Genomic DNA, 18000 nt, shown 5'->3' on the forward strand with positions numbered 1-18000 from the left:
AGAAGTTGGGCTAGAGCTGGGGAGGGTCGCTGCTCGGGCACCCCCCTGTCAAGTGAAGGAGATCCAACTGAGGCAGCACAAGGGAACTCTCGAAAGAAGAACAAGGCTAGAGGAAGAACTGAAACAAAGAAATCTGACTTTTACCAGAGCTGACCAGAGGAAAGCACAAACACAGTCCCCCACTACCACAAATAATGCAGTTGAGTTTCCCACATTTGGGGAAATCACAGGGGTCAGCATACCCAGAATGCAATGAATGAACCTCACCCTGGGAGAACAATCTTCAAGACCATGGTCTCTCCTATGCAAAATAAGTATGATTTGGGATAGGGCTGGGGAGGGCCGCTGCTCAGGCACATCTCTGTCAAGTAAAGGAGATTCAACTGAGGCAGCACAAGGGAACTCTCATCTGGGGACAACAACTGCAGGGAGAACACATATTTTCAGATGAACATGGGAGGGCAGAAGGCTGCCTAATACTGAAGCACCCCCAAACAACAAACCAAATGCTACAACTAGTGCAAGCATTCCTGGGGGAAGGCCTGCAGCAGATGGATTTGCATATGGTGATGCCATCCAAGCAGTGGGTCAAAGTTGGCTTCAACCCTCGTCTGCATATGAAAAGAGAAAAGGGGCGTGCAGGGCATGGCGGCCTTTTGCGGCGCTTGGATGACCCCTAGTTAGCATTACACACCTCCACCCTCCTTCGGTGTGGGGCTCATGTTGGCTATGCCCCAGCCCCTGAAGCATTCAAGCTGATTTCTTGCAGCAGCTGGGCACTGTAACTGCTCCAGAGCTGCTCTGTAAGGCAAGTAAAAGGGTGTGGGCCCTGCAGCACTACCTGTAGATTGCATTGTGCGTTGGAAGGCACGAAGTAAGCAGACGGGAGAAGTCAGGATAGTGCGCAAGGGCATAGAAGGGAGCGGCTCAAGAAAAGAGAAGTGGAAACAGACAGCAAACTAGGCTGGAGAGAGACCTGAGACAAAGAGATCTGAATTATACGAGAGCCGACCAAGGGAAACACAAATTATGCAGTCAAGTTTCCCACATTTGGGGAAATCACAGGGGCAGCACAACCAGAGTGCAATGGGTGAGCCTTGCCCTGGGAGAAGCACCTTCATGATCATAGTATCTCACCTGGCAGGTAAGTAGGAGTTGGGCTAGAGCTGGGGAGGGTCGCTGCTCGGGCACCCCCCTGTCAAGTGAAAGAGATCCAACTGAGGCAGCACAAGGGAACTCTCGAAAGAAGAACAAGGCTAGAGGAAGATCTGAGATAAAGAAATCTGATTTTTACCAGAGCTGACCAGAGGAAAGCACAAACACAGTCCCCCACTACCACAAATAATGCAGTCGAGTTTCCCACATTTGGGGAAATCACAGGGGTCAGCATACCCAGAATGCAATGAATGAACCTCACCCTGGGAGAACAATCTTCATGACCATGGTATCGCCTATGCAAAATAAGTATGATTTGGGATAGGGCTGGGGAGGGCCGCTGCTCAGGCACATCTCTGTCAAGTAAAGGAGATTCAACTGAGGCAGCACAAGGGAACTCTCATCTGGGGACAACAACTGCAGGGAGAACATATATTTTCAGATGAACATGGGAGGGCAGAAGGCTGCCTAATACTGAAGCACCCCCAAACAACAAACCAAATGCAACAACTAGTGCAAGCATTCCTGGGGGAAGGCCTGCAGCAGATGGATTTGCATATGGTGATGTCATCCAAACAGTGGGTCAAAGTTGGCTTCAACCCTCGTCTGCATATGAAAAGAGACAAGGGGCGTGCAGGGCATGGCGGCCTTTTGCGGCGCTTGGATGACCCCTAGTTCGCATTACACACCTCCACCCTCCTTCGGTGTGGGGCTCATGTTGGCTATTCCCCAGCCCCTGAAGCATTCAAGCTGATTTCTTGCAGCAGCTGGGCACTGTAACTGCTCCAGAGACGCTCTGTAAGGCAAGTAAAAGGGTGTGGGTCCTGCAGCACTACCTGTAGTTTGCATTGTGCGTTGGAAGGCACAAAGTAAGCAGACGGGAGAAGTCAGGATAGTGCGCAAGGGCATAGAAGGGAGCGGCTCAAGAAAAGAGAAGTAGAAACAGACAGCAAACTAGGCTGGAGAGAGACCTGAGACAAAGAGATCTGAATTATACGAGAGCCGACCAGGGGAAACACAAATTATGCAGTCAAGTTTCCCACATTTGGGGAAATCGCAGAAGCAGCACACCCAGAGTGCAATGGGTGAGCCTTGCCCTGGGAGAAGCACCTTCATGATCATAGTATCTCACCTGGCAGGTAAGTAGGAGTTGGGCTAGAGCTGGGGAGGGTCGCTGCTCGAGCATCCCCCTGTCAAGTAAAGGAGATTCAACTGAGGCAGCACAAGGGAACTCTCATCTGGGGACAACAACTGCAGGGAGAACACATATTTTCAGATAAAAATCTTGGTCATGCTCTGGTTTCTCTTCAGAACGAACAAATCTTTCGCCTTTTACTAAAGATTTCCGTGGAGAGGAGCAAAACCGAGTTTTATCTCAATTTTTGCATGCCCCATCTTTTTGGGGTTTCTTTTATCGGTTTAAAGATAGAATGAGTGTGCTTTAATGTAAGCTCATTTGCATAGAAATGACAGTAAATGTTTGTTTCTTTTCAAACAGAACTTTCTTGACCATGCTACTTGCTTGAAAGATCTGGGAGCCCATGGAATACAGTACAAACCATGCTTATAGCAAGGAGAAGACAGGTGAGAAATCTGCTTTCTTTCAAATTGTCGCTCACTTTGATCTGAATGAGGACTGCTGGCACGGCACTCAGGCGACAGGTGGAATCTTGGTCATGCTCTGGTTTCTCTTCAGAACGAACAAATCTTTCGCCTTTTACTAAAGATTTCCGTGGAGAGGAGCAAAACTGAGTTTTATCTCAATTTTTGCATGTCCCATATTATTGGGGTTTCTTTTATCGGATTAAAGACAGAACGAGTGTGCTTTCTTGTTAGCTTTAATGTAAGTATATTTGCATAACAATGACAATAAATGTCTGTTTCTTTTCAAGCAGAACTTTCTTGACCATACTAATTGCTTGAAAGATCTGGGAGCACATGGAAAAGAGTACAAACCATGCTTATAGCAAGGGGAAGCCTGGTGAGAAATCTGCTTTCTTTCTTTCAAATTGGGTGCTCACTTTGAGCTGAATGAGGACTGCTGGCATGGCACTCAGGCGACAGGTGGAATCTTGGTCATGCTCTGGTTTCTCTTCAGAACGAACAAATCTTTCGCCTTTTACTAAAGATTTCCGTGGAGAGGAGCAAAACTGAGTTTTATCTCAATTTTTGCATGCCCCGTCTTATTGGGGTTTCTTTTATCAGTTTAAAGATAGAACGAGTGTGCTTTAATGTAAGCTCATTTGCGTAGAAATGACAGTAAATGTTTGTTTCTTTTCAAACAGAACTTTCTTGACTATACTAATTGCTTGAAAGATCTGGGAGCACATGGAAAAGAGTACAAACCATGTTTATAGCAAGGGGAAGCCTGGTGAGAAATCTGCTTTCTTTCTTTCAAATTGGGTGCTCACTTTGAGCTGAATGAGGACTGCTGGCATGGCACTCAGGCGACAGGTAGAATCTTGGTCATGCTGTGGTTTCTCTTCAGAACGAACAAATCTTTCGCCTTTTACTAAAGATTTCCGTGGAGAGGAGCAAAACTGAGTTTTATCTCAATTTTTGCATGCCCCATCTTATTGGGGTTTTATTTTATTGGTTTAAAGATAGAACGAGTGTGCTTTAATGTAAGCTCATTTGCATAGAAATTACAGTAAATGTTTGTTTCTTTTCAAACAGAACTTTCTTGACCACACTAATTGTTTGAAAGATCTGGGAGCACATGGAAAAGAGTACAAACCATGTTTATAGCAAGGGGAAGCCTGGTGAGAAATCTGCTTTCTTTCATTCAAATTGGGTGCTCACTTTGAGCTGAATGAGAACTGCTGGCATGGCACTCAGGCGACAGGTGGAATCTTGGTCATGCTCTGGTTTCTCTTCAGAACTAACAAATATTTCGCCTTTTATTAAAGATTTCCGTGGAGAGGAGCAAAACTGAGTTTTATCTCAATTTTTGCATGCCCCATATTATTGGGGTTTCTTTTATCAGTTTAAAGACAGAACGAGTGTGCTTTCTTGTTAGCTTTAATGTAAGTTTATTTGCATAACAATGACAGTAAATGTTTGTTTCTTTTCAAACAGAACTTTCTTGACCATGCTACTTGCTTGAAAGATCTGGGAGCACATGGAAAACAGTACAAACCATGCAGTATCACAAGAGCCTTTATTTGATCTTTCATGAAGATAGAGCAGAATTGAGGACACGTCAACAATTTCTGCCGAAGGTGGTTCATCTTTCCACATGGTGCCTTTGGCCACTGACACCTTCGTTGAGTCAAAGTCTCTGGCTGTGGTCAGAACTTTGAAAATTTATGTCACCAGAACGGTTCAGATTAGGAAAACAGAGGCTCTGTTTGTCCTGTATGCTCCCAACATGATTGGGTGTCCTGCTTCCATGCAGACCATTATGCGCTGGATCTGTGGTAAGATTCAGCATGCTCATTCCACGGCAGGATTGCCGTTACTGAATTAGGTGAAGACCCATTCTACTAGAAAGGTGGGTTCATCCTGGGCAGCTGGTCGGGGAGTCTCGGCATTGCAACTTTGCCGAGCAGCTATTTAGTAAACACTTTTGCTAAGTTTTACAAGTTTGATACCTTGGCTGATGATAACTTCAAGTTGGGTCATTCGGTGCTGCAGAGTCGTACGCACTCTCCCACCCGTTCAAGAGCTTTGGTATAACCCCATGGTTCTTAATGTGACCCCAGCATCCTCTAGGTCGTATGAGAAAATAGGATTTTAATACCTACCGGTAAATCCTTTTCTCTTAGTACGTAGAGGATGCTGGGCACCCGTCCCAGTCCATACTGTGTCTGCAGTTATTACTTGTGGTTATACACATGTTGTGTTACGGTTCTGGTCAGCTTTTTGCTGCAATTGTTCATGCCGTTGGCTTGTGTTCTGTTGAATGCCACGTTCTGCGGCATGCTTAAGGTGTGAGCTGGTAAGATGCTCACCTTAGTTTAACTATAAATCCTTTCCTCGAAATGTCCGTCTCCCTGGGCACAGTTCCTATAACTGGAGTCTGGAGGAGGGGCATAGAGGGAGGAGCCAGTTCACACCCTTTGAAAGTCTTAAAGTGCCCATGTCTCTTGCGGATCCCGTCTATACCCCATGGTTCTTAATGTGACCCCAGCATCCTCTACGGACTAAGAGAAAAGGATGCCCTTGTGTACTATCCTGACTTCTCCTCCCGTCTGCTTACTTTGTGCCTTCCAACGCACAATGCGAACTACAGGTGGTGCTGCAGGGCCCACACCCTTTTACTTGCCTTACAGAGCAGCTCTGGAGCTGTTACAGTGCCCAGCTGCTGCAAGAAATCAGCTTGAATGCTTCAGGGGATGGGGCATGGCCAACATGAGCCCCACACCAAAGGAGGGTGGGGGTGTTTAATGCGAACAAGGGGTCATCCAAGCACTGCAAAAGGCCGCCATGCCCTGCATGCCCCTTTTCTCTATGGAATCCGAATCTCGCAAGAATCCGACAGCGGGATGATGACATTTTCCCTTGTTCAGGTTTTCCGAGTCAGGCGGGAACAACCGAGCCTGCCTCGGACCAGTGTAAACCACGTGGAGTTCGTGGGGAATTCGGTTCTCGGAGAACCGAACCCGCTCCTCTCTACCTTATACCCATCATTTTTTTTATTTTCAATCTAAGCCCCTGCAGTTTTCTGTAAGCATCTGCTTCGCTATGATGATCAACAAGTCACAAGGGCAAACACTCAGGGTGTGAGGCGTAGATCTTAGGACCAGCTGCTACAAGCATGGCAGAGGTGTCACTATCACTGGTGACACCCAGAGAGGTGGCGAGGGAGATTGTAATGCAGTGCGCGCAGATAAGCAGCGCAATGGTAAAAAGGAGGCATGGTTTCATAGGTAGGGGCGTGGCCTGGTGGCCTGAATCTACATTTTGTTGCTCCGGGTGTCCCGGGGGTTGGGGGCTGCACCCGGGGACTAGTGTGTGAGCGGTGCTGGCTCCTGCACAGTGACAGGGCATGGCCACCCAGCATGACGCCTCCCTTCTTGACCATGCTGTAATTGCAGTCGCACTGCAGTTCAACGTGATCATAAAAAATGGTGTAGGCTCCTGCTGGTGCAGACTGTATGTGCGCGCAGGAAGCCGCCACCATTTTTGTGATCACAGCGGCTGAATGTGATGTCATACAGCCGCTGTGACCACGCCCCCTGTGTCTCCTCCGTTGCAGACCCCATTTTGAAGCCTTGCCCCCGCACCGCTCCATCCCTGACTTGGAAATGGAGTGTTGCTGACCCACCTCTCCCCCCCTTCCCCGCCCCGATTGACAGGCAGAGGCGATCACATTCTCTGCGGGGTGCCGCAGAAAATGCAGGCACATGCGTATGCTCTTAGCAATTTTTGCAGTTGGATCGCTTATTGTGATTGCAATCCAACCTGAATCAGGCCCTATTACCTATCACAATGCGCTGCGGGCAGTACAAAATTGGGTTAATATAGGAGAAAAACCCCCAGACCTGTGCTCCTTAACTGTACCTGGTGGCTAGTGGAGCGGCTGCCCAGTAATCAGTGTCCACCGCAGTGCGCACACGGCCCACCCCCTACGGCCTCGCTCCCCTTCATCAGCGGCCTCGTCATCCGGAAGGGTGGTGTGTGTGTGACTGACCTTAGGATGAAACCGGAGCCTCCGCTGCAGTGACCCAGCAACCAGGGCACGGGAGTATACAGCGCCGCTGGGAGTGATGAAGCTGCAGTAAAGATGTCTATTAGACCTAGCCTGCTGCAGCCCTTGTAGATTCTCATAAAACAAGTTCTTCTTTTCTTGTCAAAATTAATAGCTAAGAATAGGCTGCCTGAGGCAGGCCCCTGTTAATTGGCCTGCTACTGAAGGCACCAACTACAAACTGAGCTCCCTGTTCATGGAAGCGGGGTTATAGAGGAGAATGCACTGAGCTTCTTGGGAACAGTCAAAAGCTTTGAGCCGGTTGGTGCCTCAGATCAAGATCCTACTCTACACCCCAATGTGAATCCTTGTGGAGTCCAGTGTACCCCACAGAAGAAATGAATGTGTCACACCCATTGGCAGCAACCTTAGAATAGCTGCTGACGGGCACAATTGAGAAAGGAAGGGGGGGGGGGACATTTGAATCCAGCACATAGATGCAATTCAAATATGTAATTTGTACCTTCCTATTTTAAAATATAATGGATGAACCTCACCCTGTGAGAACAATCTTCATGATCAAGAGATCTAATATGTAAAATAAGTATGAGTTGGGATAGGGCTGGGGAGGGTGGCAGCTCGGGCAGCCCCTCCCCCGTCAAGTTAAGGAGATTCAACTGAGGAAGCACAAGGGAACTCTCGTCTGGGGACAACAACTGCAGGGAGACCACATCTTTTCAGATGAACATGGGAGGGCGGAAGGCTGCCTAATACTGAAGCACCATCAAATATCAAACCATATCCAACAACTAGTACAAGCATTCCTGGGGGAAGGTCTGCAGCAGAAGGATTTGCATACGGTGATGTCATCCAAGCAGTGGGCCAAAGTTGGCTGGAACCCTCATCTGCATATAAAAAGAGAAAAGGGGCATGCAGGGCATGGCGGCCTTTTGCAGTGCTTGGATGACCCCTAGTTCGCATTAAACACCCCCACCCTCCTTTGGTGTGGGGCTCATGTTGGCCATGCCCCATCCCCTGAAGCATTCATGCTGATTCGGATTCCATAGAGAAAAGGGGCATGCAGGGCATGGCGGCCTTTTGCAGTGCTTGGATGACCCCTAGTTTGCATTAAACACCCCCACCCTCCTTTGGTGTGGGGCTCATGTTGGCCATGCCCCATCCCCTGAAGCATTCAAGCTGATTTCTTGCAGCAGCTGGGCACTGTAACATATAAAGAGCTGCGCGTTGCTGCCATTTTTACTCGTGCATTGAAGAGAGAGCGGAGAGGACGTGGCTATGTTCTCTCAGTGGAAATCTCAATATCAGTGCTCAGTATCAGTGGTTACTTATTGCTGCTCAGTAATACTAGTAGTGTGTCTCTCCTGCTCAGTGTCAGTTCTCAGTAGTCTCCTCATCAGTGCTCAGTATCACTGCTCATTGTCTTGTGCTGCATTGTGGTGTTTAGCATACTACAGTACATTACTAATAGTCCAGTGCTGCATCTTGCTGCTCAGTGTCAGTTCTAGTATCCTCATCAGTGCTCACTATCACTGCTCATTGCATTGTGGTGTTCTGTATACTACAGTAACATAGTAATATAGTATATATAGAGGAGCGGGTTCGGTTCTCCGAGAACCGAATTCCCGACGAACTCCGCGTGGTTTACACTGGTCCGAGGCAGGCTCGGTTGTTCCCGCCTGACTCGGAAAACCTGAACAAGGGAAAATGTCATCATCCCGCTGTCGGATTCTTGCGAGATTCGGATTCCATATAAAGAGCTGCGCGTTGCCGCCATTTTTACTCGTGCATTGAAGAGAGAGCGGAGAGGACGTGGCTATGTTCTCTCAGTGGAAATCTCAATATCAGTGCCCAGTATCAGTGGTTACTTATTGCTGCTCAGTAATACTAGTAGTGTGTCTCTCCTGCTCAGTGTCAGTTCTCTGTAGTATCCTCATCAGTGCTCAGTATCACTGCTCATTGTCTTGTGCTGCATTGTGGTGCTCAGCATACAACAGTACATTACTAATAGTCCAGTGCTGCATCTTGCTGCTCATGTTGGCTATGCCCCAGCCCCTGAAGCATTCAAGCTGATTTCTTGCAGCAGCTGGGCACTGTAACAGCTCCAGAGCTGCTCTGTAAGGCAAGTAAAAGGGTGTTGGCCCAGCAGCACTACCTGTAGTTTGCATTGTGCGTTGGAAGGCACAAAGTAAGCAGACAGGAGAAGTCAGGAGAGTGCACAAGGGCATAGAAGGCAGGGGCTCAAGAAAAGAGAAGTGGAAACAGACAGCAAACTAGGCTGGAGAGAGACCTGAGACAAAGAGATCTGAATTATACGAGTAGCCGACCAGAGGAAACACAAATTATGCAGTCAAGTGTCCCACATTTGGGGAAATCGTAGGAGCAGCACACCCAGAGTGCAATGGGTGAGCCTTGCCCTGGTAGAAGCACCTTCCTGATCATAGTATCTCACTTGGCAGGTAAGTAGGAGTTGGGCTTGAGCTGGGGAGGGTCGCTGCTCGGATACCCCCCTGTCAAGTGAAGGAGATCCAACTGAGGCAGCACAAGGAAACTCTCGAAAAAAAACAAGGCTAGAGGAAGATCTGAGACAAAGAAATCTGACTTTTACCAGAGCTGACCAGAGGAAAGCACAAACACAGTCCCCCACTACCACAAATAATGCAGTCGAGTTTCCCACATTTGGGGAAATCACAGGGGTCAGCATACCCAGAATGCAATGAATGAACCTCACCCTGGGAGAACAATCTTCATGACCATGGTATCTCCTATGCAAAATAAGTATGATTTGGGATAGGGCTGGGGAGGGCCGCTGCTCAGGCACATCTCTGTCAAGTAAAGGAGATTCAACTGAGGCAGCACAAGGGAACTCTCATCTGGGGACAACAACTGCAGGGAGAACACATATTTTCAGATGAACATGGGAGAGCAGAAGGCTGCCTAATACTGAAGCACCCCAAACAACAAACCAAATGCAACAACTAGTACAAGCATTCCTGGGGGAAGGTCTGCAGAAGACGGATTTGCATACGGTGATGTCATCCAAGCAGTGGGCCAAAGTTGGCTGGAACCCTCATCTGCATATGAAAAGAGAAAAGGGGTATGCAGGGCATGGCGGCCTTTTGCGGCGCTTGGATGACCCTTAGTTCCCATTAAACACCTCCACCCTCCGTCGGTGTGGGGCTCATGTTGGCTATGCCCCAGCCCCTGAAGCATTCAAGCTGATTTCTTGCAGCAGCTGGGCACTGTAACAGCTCCAGAGCTGCTCTGAAAGGTAAGTAAAAGGGTGTGGGCCCTGCAGCACTACCTGTAGTTTGCATTGTGCGTTGGAAGGCACAAAGTAAGCAGACAGGAGAAGTCAGGAGAGTGCACAAGGGCATAGAAGGCAGCGGCTCAAGAAAAGAGAAGTGGAAACAGACAGCAAACTAGGCTGGAGAGAGACCTGAGACAAAGAGATCTGAATTATACGAGTAGCCGACTAGAGGAAACACAAATTATGCAGTCAAGTGTCCCACATTTGGGGAAATCGTAGGAGCAGCACACCCAGAGTGCAATGGGTGAGCCTTGCCCTGGGAGAAGCACCTTCATGATCATAGTATCTCACCTGGCAGGTAAGTAGGAGTTGGGCTAGAGATGGGGAGGGTCGCTGCTCGGGCACCCCCCTGTCAAGTGAAGGAGATCCAACTGAGGCAGCACAAGGAAACTCTCGAAAAAAGAACAAGGCTAGAGGAAGATCTGAGACAAAGAAATCTGTCTTTTACCAGAGCTGACCAGAGGAAAGCACAAACACAGTCCCCCACTACCACAATTAATGCAGTCGAGTTTCCCACATTTGGGGAAATCACAGGGGTCAGCATACCCAGAATGCAATGAATGAACCTCACCCTGGGAGAACAATCTTCATGACCATGGAAACTCCTATGCAAAATAAGTATGATTTGGGATAGGGCTGGGGAGGGCCGCTGCTCAGGCACATCTCTGTCAAGTAAAGGAGATTCAACTGAGGCAGCACAAGGGAACTCTCATCTGGGGACAACAACTGCAGGGAGAACACATATTTTCAGATGAACATGGGAGGGCAGAAGGCTGCCTAATACTGAAGCACCCCCAAACAACAAACCAAATGTAACAACTAGTAAAAGCATTCCTGGGAGAAGGTCTGCAGAAGACGGATTTGCATACGGTGATGTCATCCAAGCAGTGGGCCAAAGTTGGCTGGAACCCTCATCTGCATATGAAAAGAGAAAAGGGTTATGCAGGGCATGGCGGCCTTTTGCGGTGCTTGGATGACCCCTAGTTCGCATTAAATACCTCCACCCTCCTTCGGTGTGGGGCTCATGTTGGCTATGCCCCAGCCCCTGAAGCATTCAAGCTGATTTCTTGCAGCAGCTGGGCACTGTAACAGCTCCAGAGCTGCTCTGTACGGCAAGTAAAAGGGTGTGGGCCCTGCAGTACTACCTGTAGTTCGCATTGTGCGTTGGAAGGCACAAAGTAAGCAGACGGGAGAAGTCAGGATAGTGCGCAAGGGCATAGAAGGGAGCGGCTCAAGAAAACAGAAGTGGAAACAGACAGCAAACTAGGCTGGAGAGAGACCTGAGACAAAGAGATCTGAATTATACGAGAGCCGACCAGGGGAAACACAAATTATGCAGTCAAGTTTCCCACATTTGGGGAAATCGCAGGAGCAGCACACCCAGAGTGCAATGGGTGAGCCTTGCCCTGGGAGAAGCACCTTCATGATCATAGTATCTCACCTGGCAGGTATGTAGGAGTTGGGCTAGAGCTGGGGAGGGTCGCTGCTCGGGTACCCCCCTGTCAAGTGAAGGAGATCAAACTGAGGCAGCACAATGGAACTCTCGAAAGAAGAACAAGGCTAGAGGAAGATCTGAGACAAAGAAATCTGACTTTTACCAGAGCTGACAAGAGGAAAACACAAACACAGTCCCCCACTACCACAAATAATGCAGTTGAGTTTCCCACATTTGGGGAAATCACAGGGGTCAGCATACCCAGAATGCAATGAATGAACCTCACCCTGGGAGAACAATCTTTATGACCATGGTATCTCCTATGCAAAATAAGTATGATTTGAGATAGGGCTGGGGAGGGCCGCTGCTCAGGCACATCTCTGTCAAGTAAAGGAGATTCAACTGAGGCAGCACAAGGGAACTCTCATCTGGGGACAACAACTGCCGGGAGAACACATATTTTCAGATGAACATGGGAGGGCAGAAGGCTGCCTAATACTGAAGCACGCCCAAACAACAAACCAAATGCAACAACTAGTACAAGCATTCCTGGGAGAAGGTCTGCAGAAGACGGATTTACATACGGTGATGTCATCCAAGCAGTGGGCCAAAGTTGGCTGGAACCCTCATCTGCATATGTTGAAGATACAATTTGTGAATTGCATTTAACACTATCTCCCTTTCCTGGGGAGAAGATGGTAGGGCCGATTTGAAAAACCGGCGAGGAGGCACCTCTTCGAATTTCAGCTTGTAACCCTGAGAAACAATTTCTATTGCCTAGGGATCCACCTGCGAATGAACCCAGATGTGGCTGAAAACTCGAAGACGTGCCCTCAACTGGGCGGACTCCTTTAGCGGAGCCCCAGCGTCATGCGGTGGATTTTGTAGAGGCCGGGGAGGACTTCTGTTCCTGGGAACTAGCTGTGTTGTGCAGCTTCTTCCCTCTGCCCTTACCTCTGGCAAGAAAGGACGCACCTCGTACTTTCTTGTTTCTCTGTGATCGAAAGGACTGCATTTGATAATGTGGTGCTTTCTTAGGCTGTGAGGGAATATAAGGCAAAAAATTTGATTTACCAGCTGTAGCTGTGGAGACTAGGTCCGAGAGACCTTTCCCAAACAATTCCTCACCCCTGTAAGGTAAAACCTCCATATGCCTTTTTGAGTCGGCATCACCTGTCCATTGCCGGGTCCATAGGACTCGTCTAGCAGAAATCGACATAGCGTTTATTCTAGAACCCAGTAGACTAATGTCACTTTGAGCATCTCTCATATATAGGACAGCATCTTTTATATGCCCTATGGTCAATAACATAGCATCCTTATCTAGGGTCTCAATCTCTGCTGATAAGGTATCTGTCCATGCTGCCACCGCGCTACAACCCCGGCCGACGCAATTGCCGGTCTGAGTAAGGTACCAGAATGTGTGTAAATGGACTTTAGGGTAACCTCCTGCATGCGGTCAGCAGGGTCCCTGATGGTAGCCGTATCCTGGGATGGCAGCGCTACCTTTTTGGATAAGCGTGTCAATGCTTTATCCACCCTAGGGGAGGATTCCCACCGTATCCTGTCCATTGGCGGGAAAGGATACGCCATAAGAATCCTTTTGGGAATCTGCAGCTTTTTGTCTGGAGATTCCCAAGCTTTTTCACATAATTCGTTCAACTCATGTGAGGGGGGAAAGGTTATCTCAGGTTTCTTTCCCTTATACATGTGTACCCTCGTGTCAGGGACAGGGGACTCTGTGATGTGCAAAACATCTTTTATTGCAATAATCATATATCGAATACATTTAGCCAATTTTGGTTGTAACTTTGCATCATCGTAGTCGACACTGGAGTCAGAATCCGTGTCGGTATCTGTGTCAACTATTTGGGATAGTGGGCGCTTTTGAGACCCCGAAGGTCCCTGCGACATAGGGACAGGCATGGGTTGACTCCCTGACTGTTCCCTAGCTTCAGCTTTGTCTAATCTCTTGTGTAATAAGTTTACATTAGCACTTAAAACATTCCACATATCCATCCAGTCAGGTGTCGGCGTTGTCGATGGAGACACCACATTAATTTGCTCCTGCTCCTCTCTAGGAGAGCCTTCTACCTCAGACATGTCGACACACGTGTACCGACACACCATACACTCAGGGAATCCTCTTATCTGAGGACAGTTCCCCAACAAGGCCCTTTGGAGAGACAGAGAGAGAAAGTATGCCAGCACACACCCCAGCGCTATATGACCCAGGAAAAAAACACAATCATTTTATGTTTACCCAGTAGCGCTGTATTTCCATATATATATGCGCCTAATTATGTGCCCCCCTCTTCTTTAAGACCCTCTTTCTACCGTGGTATAAGCAGGGGAGAGTCCGTGGAGCTTCCCCTCAGCGGTGCTGTGGAGAAAATGGCGCTGGTGAGTGCTGAGGGAGAAGCCCCACCCCCTCAGCGACGGGCTTCTGTCCCGCTGAAATATAGTAAAAAAATGGCGGGGGCTCTTATATATATATACAGTGCCTAGCTGCATATATATTTATTTTGCCAAAGAGAGGTCTATATTGCTGCCCAGGGCGTCCCCCCTGCGCCCTTCACCCTTACACTGACTGCCGTGTGTGAGGTGTATTGGAGCAATGGAGCACAGCTTTACTGCTGTGCGTTACCTCAGTGAAGATCATGAAGTCTTCCGCCGCCTCTGAAGTCTTCTTTTCTTCTCATACTCACCCGGCTTCTATCTTCCGGCTCTGCGAGGGGGACGGCGGCGCGGCTCTGGGACGGACGGCGAGGGTGAGACCTGCGTACCGATCCCTCTGGAGCTAATGCTGTACAGTAGCCTAAGAAGCAGAGCCTATCAACTCACAGAAGTAGGTGTGCATCTCTCCCCTCCGCCCCTCGATGCAGGGAGTCTGTTGCCAGCAGGCTCCCTGAAAATAAAAAAATCTAACAAATATACTTTCTGTCAGGAAACTCAGGAGAGCTCCCTGAAAAGCACCCAGTCTCCTCTGGGCACAGTAGTAAACTGAGGTCTGGAGGAGGGGCATAGAGGGAGGAGCCAGTGCACACCCAGATCTAAAGTCTTTCTTAAAGTGCCCATGTCTCCTGCGGAGCCCGTCTATCCTTACGGAGTCCCCAGCATCCTCTAGGACGTAAGAGAAAAATTATGCTGGCAGAAAAATCCAATTGAGTGATTAAACAGCTCCAGAGCTGCTCTGTAAGGCAAGTAAAAGGGTGTGGGCCCTGCAGCACTACCTGTAGTTTGCATTGTGCATTGGAAGCCTAGTTTGCTGTCTGTTTCCACTTCTTTTTTCTTGAGCCCCTCCCGTCTATACCCTTGTGCACTATCCTGACTTCTCCTCCCGTCTGCTTACTTTGTGCCTTCCAATGCACAATGCAAACTACAGGTAGTGCTGCAGGGCCCACACCCTTTTACTTGCCTTATAGAGCAGCTCTTGAGCTGTTACAGTGCCCAGCTGCTGCAAGAAATCAGCGTGAATGCTTCAGGGGCTGGGGCATGGCCAACATGAGCCCCACACCGAAGGAGGGTGGGGGTGTTTAATGCGAACTAGGGGTCTCGCACAATGCGAACTACAGGTAGTGCTGCAGGGCCCACACCCTTTTACTTGCCTTACAGAGCAGCTCTGGAGCTGTTACAGTGCCCAGCTGCTGCAAGAAATCAGCTTGAATCCTTCAGGGGCTGGGGCATAGCCAACATGAGCCCCACACCGACGGAGGGTGGAGGTGTTTAATGCGAACTAGGGGTCATCCAAGTGCCGCAAAAGGCCGCCATGCCCTGCACGCCCCTTTTCTCTTTTCATATGCAGACGAGGGTTGAAGCCAACTTTGACCCACTGCTTGGATGACATCGCCATATGCAAATCCATCTGCTGCAGGCCTTCCCCCAGGAATGCTTGCACTAGTTGTTGCATTTGGTTTGTTGTTTGGGGGTGCTTCAGTATTAGGCAGCCTTCTGCCCTCCCATGTTCATCTGAAAATATGTGTTCTCCCTGCAGTTGTTGTCCCCAGATGAGAGTTCCCTTGTGCTGCCTCAGTTGAATCTCCTTTACTTGACAGAGATGTGCCTGAGCAGCGGCCCTCCCCAGCCCTATCCCAAATCATACTTATTTTGCATAGGAGATACCATGGTCATGAAGACTGTTCTCCCAGGGTGCGGTTAATTCATTGCATTCTGGGTATGCTCACCCCTGTGATTTCCCCAAATGTGGGAAACTCGACTGCATTATTTAATGCGAACTAGGGGTCATCCAAGCACCGCAAAAGGCCGCCATGCCCTGCATACCCCTTTTCTCTTTTCATAAGCAGACGAGGTTTGAAGCCAACTTTGACCCACTGCTTGGATGACATCACTTGCTGCCTTTCCAATGAAGCAAGTTTAATTTAATAATAGGTGAAAAACCATCCCTACAAAGGTGTTAATCAGATACTTGGCTTTGTGGACACTTTTCAGAGCACAAATTTGTTAGCATAAAAATAAAGCCAGAAAATGAAGAGCTGTTTAATCACTCAATTGGATTTTTCTGCCAGCATATTTCTTTTTCTCTGCAACCCACTGCTAAATTGTGCTTCCTAGCTGTTTTTATAAAATCACTGAATCAAATCTAACTCTGATTACATCAGAGAAGGCCAGGTACCCTACACCATAACAGGGGGTTTGACATTTTGACTTGTCTACTTAAAGATCACCAAAATCTGATAACAAGGTCAATTAAGTCCCTGGGTGGGATTGAACCACCAACCTTTTGGTTAATAGCCTTACACACTAACTGATTGCGCCACAGCGACACTTTGCAAAAGTACATACTGACAAAGGCTAATAAGCATTCATCTAGAACGATTCCTAGAAACATTTTAAAAAGTCAATAATGTGGAGAGTTTTTGTAAGATGTTTCTTCCATCAACCAATGAAGAAACACATTGGTACTTTCCCATGATGAGTGAGTGCTTCAGGATCTTTTGCACTTACATGTGCAGCAGAGTACTGTAATGGAAGCATGCTGGGTCCATAACCCAGAGGTAGGCAGATTGAAACTATCCTCTGCTATATGCATTTTTTTTTGTTAATTAAAGTAATCCAAAACTGGGATTGATATTTTTGCTCTTTTATTTTTACTTAAAGTACAATAACTTTTACCATTTTAATTTGTTTTAATAGTATATTGACAGTATTGTTTTCTTTCAAAAATCCAATTAATTTTCTTTACCCGATTATTAAAATGGTAATTGACAAAAACAAACTACATTGTCACCAGAAGAGCAATACAAAATGTACAAGTGATATATTAAAATCATCTTTCCAGCTTGAATTTCAATGATGCATTGGGGCAACGATTTTGTGAGAAACATCTTCACCCTTAAATAAAGATTTTCTTAATTCCTTACCTGTGTGCTAATTAGATATCACCTTGTTTTCACATTAAACAGACTTCCACATGAGAAAACAGCAAATATGCAGTGGCGTTAATGTTTCCTGGTGTCAACCTGTATTATTTCCGTAGATATTGAAATGAGGATGCATCTTGCTGCCTTTCCAATGAAACAAGTTTAATTTAGTAATAGGTGAAAAACCATCCCTACAAAGATGTTAATCAGATACTTGGCTTTGTGGACACTTTTCAGAGAACAAATTTGTAATCATAAAAATAAAGCCAGAAAATGAAGAGCTGTTTAATCACTCAATTGGATTTTTCTGCCAGCATTTTTCTTTTTATCTGCAACCCACTGCTAAATTGTGCTTCCTAGCTGTTTTTTTATAAAATCACTTAATCAAATCTAACTCTGATTACATCAGAGAAGGCCAGGTACCCTATACCATAAGAGGGGGTTTGCAATTTTGACTTGTCTACTTAAATATCACCAAAATCTGATCACAAGGTCAATTACGTCCCTGGGTGGGATTGAACCACCAACCTTTTGATAAATAGCTGAACACACTAACCGATTGCGCCACAGAGACACTTTGCAAAAAGCACATACTGACAAAGACTAATAAGCATTCATCTAGAACGTTTCCTAGAAAAACTTTAAAAAGTCAATAATCTGGAGAGTTTTTGTAAGATGTTTCTTCCAGCAACCAATGAAGAAACACATTGGTACTTTCGCATGATGAGTGAGTGCTTCAGGATCTCTTGCACTTACATGTGCAGCAGAGTACTGCAATGGAAGCATGCTGGGCCCATAACCCAGAGGTAGGCAGATTGAAACTATCCTTTGCTATATGATTTTTTTTTTTTTTGTTCATTAAAGTAATCCAAAACTGGGATTGATATTTTAGCTTTTATTTTTACTTAAAGTACAATAACTTTTACCATTTTAATTTGTTTTAATAGTATATTGACAGTATTGTTTTCTTTCAAAAATCCACTTAATTTTCTTTACCCTATTATTAAAATGGTAATTGACAAAAACAAACTACATTGTCACCATAAGAGCAATACAAAATGTACAAGTG

The 18000-nt window shown here is 47.1% G+C and overlaps 15 non-coding genes and 1 pseudogene across 15 annotated transcripts; 6 read left to right on the forward strand and 10 right to left on the reverse strand.

Annotated features, from left to right (window-relative positions):
* Window positions 1-154: 154 nt before the first annotated feature.
* On the reverse strand, window positions 155-318 carry LOC135013234 (U1 spliceosomal RNA). The gene has a single exon (XR_010211960.1). It is a non-coding gene; the product is annotated as a U1 spliceosomal RNA (small nuclear RNA).
* Window positions 319-989: 671 nt separating this feature from the next.
* On the reverse strand, window positions 990-1152 carry LOC135013223 (U1 spliceosomal RNA). The gene has a single exon (XR_010211952.1). It is a non-coding gene; the product is annotated as a U1 spliceosomal RNA (small nuclear RNA).
* A 152-nt stretch (window positions 1153-1304) lies between these two features.
* On the reverse strand, window positions 1305-1468 carry LOC135013198 (U1 spliceosomal RNA). The gene has a single exon (XR_010211929.1). It is a non-coding gene; the product is annotated as a U1 spliceosomal RNA (small nuclear RNA).
* A 671-nt stretch (window positions 1469-2139) lies between these two features.
* On the reverse strand, window positions 2140-2302 carry LOC135013215 (U1 spliceosomal RNA). Its single transcript, XR_010211946.1, has one exon. It is a non-coding gene; the product is annotated as a U1 spliceosomal RNA (small nuclear RNA).
* A 144-nt stretch (window positions 2303-2446) lies between these two features.
* On the forward strand, window positions 2447-2562 carry LOC135013229 (U5 spliceosomal RNA). Its single transcript, XR_010211955.1, has one exon. It is a non-coding gene; the product is annotated as a U5 spliceosomal RNA (small nuclear RNA).
* Window positions 2563-2831: 269 nt separating this feature from the next.
* Window positions 2832-2947, forward strand: LOC135013231 (U5 spliceosomal RNA). The gene has a single exon (XR_010211957.1). It is a non-coding gene; the product is annotated as a U5 spliceosomal RNA (small nuclear RNA).
* A 286-nt stretch (window positions 2948-3233) lies between these two features.
* Window positions 3234-3349, forward strand: LOC135013230 (U5 spliceosomal RNA). Its single transcript, XR_010211956.1, has one exon. It is a non-coding gene; the product is annotated as a U5 spliceosomal RNA (small nuclear RNA).
* A 274-nt stretch (window positions 3350-3623) lies between these two features.
* LOC135013232 (U5 spliceosomal RNA) lies at window positions 3624-3739 on the forward strand. Its single transcript, XR_010211958.1, has one exon. It is a non-coding gene; the product is annotated as a U5 spliceosomal RNA (small nuclear RNA).
* Window positions 3740-4014: 275 nt separating this feature from the next.
* On the forward strand, window positions 4015-4130 carry LOC135013233 (U5 spliceosomal RNA). The gene has a single exon (XR_010211959.1). It is a non-coding gene; the product is annotated as a U5 spliceosomal RNA (small nuclear RNA).
* Window positions 4131-9108: 4978 nt separating this feature from the next.
* Window positions 9109-9272, reverse strand: LOC135013225 (U1 spliceosomal RNA). Its single transcript, XR_010211953.1, has one exon. It is a non-coding gene; the product is annotated as a U1 spliceosomal RNA (small nuclear RNA).
* A 151-nt stretch (window positions 9273-9423) lies between these two features.
* LOC135013195 (U1 spliceosomal RNA) lies at window positions 9424-9587 on the reverse strand. Its single transcript, XR_010211926.1, has one exon. It is a non-coding gene; the product is annotated as a U1 spliceosomal RNA (small nuclear RNA).
* Window positions 9588-10257: 670 nt separating this feature from the next.
* On the reverse strand, window positions 10258-10421 carry LOC135013219 (U1 spliceosomal RNA). Its single transcript, XR_010211950.1, has one exon. It is a non-coding gene; the product is annotated as a U1 spliceosomal RNA (small nuclear RNA).
* A 152-nt stretch (window positions 10422-10573) lies between these two features.
* Window positions 10574-10737, reverse strand: LOC135013200 (U1 spliceosomal RNA). Its single transcript, XR_010211931.1, has one exon. It is a non-coding gene; the product is annotated as a U1 spliceosomal RNA (small nuclear RNA).
* Window positions 10738-11408: 671 nt separating this feature from the next.
* On the reverse strand, window positions 11409-11571 carry LOC135013216 (U1 spliceosomal RNA). Its single transcript, XR_010211947.1, has one exon. It is a non-coding gene; the product is annotated as a U1 spliceosomal RNA (small nuclear RNA).
* Window positions 11572-11723: 152 nt separating this feature from the next.
* LOC135013196 (U1 spliceosomal RNA) lies at window positions 11724-11887 on the reverse strand. The gene has a single exon (XR_010211927.1). It is a non-coding gene; the product is annotated as a U1 spliceosomal RNA (small nuclear RNA).
* Window positions 11888-15648: 3761 nt separating this feature from the next.
* LOC135013227 (U1 spliceosomal RNA) lies at window positions 15649-15827 on the forward strand (annotated as a pseudogene).
* Window positions 15828-18000: the final 2173 nt, after the last annotated feature.

Source organism: Pseudophryne corroboree, unplaced genomic scaffold, assembly GCF_028390025.1.
Source record: "Pseudophryne corroboree isolate aPseCor3 unplaced genomic scaffold, aPseCor3.hap2 scaffold_2677, whole genome shotgun sequence".
NCBI lineage: Eukaryota > Metazoa > Chordata > Amphibia > Anura > Myobatrachidae > Pseudophryne > Pseudophryne corroboree.